At 39.8% G+C, this 2,194-nt stretch overlaps 1 pseudogene; it reads left to right on the top strand.

Moving 5' to 3' along the window:
* The first annotated feature begins 207 nt into the window (after nt 1-207).
* Nucleotides 208-666, top strand: LOC101615961 (annotated as a pseudogene).
* The last annotated feature ends 1,528 nt before the right edge of the window (nt 667-2,194 follow it).

The raw sequence follows: 2,194 nt of genomic DNA, 5'->3' as shown, positions 1-2,194 counted from the left end.
AGAGAATTATAGACTGTGAAGGCTTGGCTTATAAACTTTCAGAGAAGGAGGAGAGATAGAAAATAACTTTGTTGGGATTGAGCTACTTGTATAAGGACTGGGTCAATTCTACTGCCCATATACAGAGTTTGATCAAGGTTGAATTTAAAAGAAATTGGGGTGGGGCACTTCCACTTCAGTACACAGTGATGGCCCTAGAGTGAAAATATGGAGGAGGGGTATTAATCCAGTGAGCCAGTACAAGACGCTAAGTCCAGAGTCACCAGCTAGGTGAGTGAGTGTCTGGGCACTCCTCCTGCTGAAGGCTGATCCTGGCAATGTTTTTTCATGTATATACCTGTTACCCCCACCTATGACCTTGCCTGTCTCCATCTCTCCATCTCCTTTGCACTTGAGCTTGTAGATTTTCAGTGGGAGCTGGGTATGGCTATGAGCCCAGATAGTTGCAGATCACTTAAGTATCCTTATGTGGCCATGATGCTTATAGTGGCAGATCAATCTGGTCAAATAAATAACAACTTCATTGAGATGACAATTCTACAATTTCAGAATTTTAGACAGTTCAAGGAACTTGCTGCTGTAATGGATACTGTGTTTCTATATTACTCTCATCATTGTAAAATAACAGACACTATCTTCGGCAAAAGAATGCATGTAATGAAATAGTACAGTTGGAGGAAGGTATACAATAGAAAGATATGGAAGAAGTATGCATTATCACAGGAAAATAATCAAGCAAGTTTCAAGTTACTGGCACAAAGCCTAATTTTAGGTTGTTGAGGTTACACTTGTTAAAAAGATTACCACCATTAAGGCTGGTCCAACTGTTTTGCTTGTTTCCATTGAATCAATGGAAAGATGCCTCAGGATGAAATATACCCAGGAAATGCTGAATGAGTAGGAATACACAGACATTTGAAAGGAGATAACATAAAAGAAGAATTTTGATTGAAAAAGTAAGAAAAAAACCTCCCCCAAAAGAATAGTCCAGAACCAAATGGCTTCTCCACAGAAGGGGAGAAAATATTTGTGGGTTATCCAACTGACAGAGGCCTAATCTCTAGAATCTACAAATAACTCAAAAATCTAAATAGTAAGAAGTCAAACGCCCCACTCACAAAATGGGGAAAAGAGATAAACAGGCAGTTCACAGAGGAAGAAATACAAATGGCAAACGTACTCTTAAGAAAATGTTCATCATCCCTAATCATCAGAGAAATGCAAATTAAAACAACTATGAGATTCCACCTTACCCCCATAAGAATAGCAAACATCAAAAAATCAAAGGAAAATAAACAATGGCAAGGATGTGGAGAAGCAGGAACACTCATCCACTGTTGGTGGGAATGTAGGATGGTACAACCACTTTGGAAAGCAACATGGAGACTCCTGAAAAAGCTGACTATAGAGATACCAACAGACCCAGTTATACTCTTACTGGGCATCTACCCTAAAACCTCCAAACCACAGGCCAGAGAGATTTGTTCAAACATGTTTGTAGTGGCTCAATTCGTAATAGCTAAGACCGGGAATCAACCCAGATGTCCATCACTAAAAGAATGGATAACTAAGATGTGGTATATCTACACAATGGAATTCTGTACAGCAGTGAGAAAAAATGACACAAAGAAATTTGAGGAAAAATGGTTGAACCTGGAACAGATCATTCTCAGTGAACTTACCCAATCACAGAAAAAAAAAAAAAATCGACACATAGTCTCACTCATCTACAGCACCTAACTTGAATGTAACCATGATACCTTACATACCCAGCAAGCATCTAATGGACTAGACACTAGGATGGATGAGGAGGGAGGGGAGAGCATCTAAGAGGTGGGAAACACTAATCTAGACCCAAATGGCAATGGTACCATAAAATTCTATTTCCTAAAAGGTAGACCAAATGGCTGAACCTTCACCAGGCCTTTACAGGAAACACCTGAAGCACAAGACACTGGAGAGGGTAGGATCAAGTCTAACCTAAATCTTCTACATCTTCCCTCCCCCTCTCCCTCTCTCTCTCTTCTCTAACTCTTGTATATTAGTTATCTTTTTCCTCATTTTCTTAGTGGGCACTGACCAATAACTCCCAGTCCCAGCATGGGGCTATCATCCACAATGAGTTTTTGATCAGAGAAACCTACAAGGTTTCCTAAAAGAATGACAGATTTCTGTCAGAATACTTGATGACCCA

This window comes from Jaculus jaculus, chromosome X (genome assembly GCF_020740685.1).
Source record: "Jaculus jaculus isolate mJacJac1 chromosome X, mJacJac1.mat.Y.cur, whole genome shotgun sequence".
In the NCBI taxonomy this organism is placed as follows: Eukaryota; Metazoa; Chordata; class Mammalia; order Rodentia; family Dipodidae; genus Jaculus; species Jaculus jaculus.
This window is presented reverse-complemented; position numbering and strand designations above follow the sequence as displayed.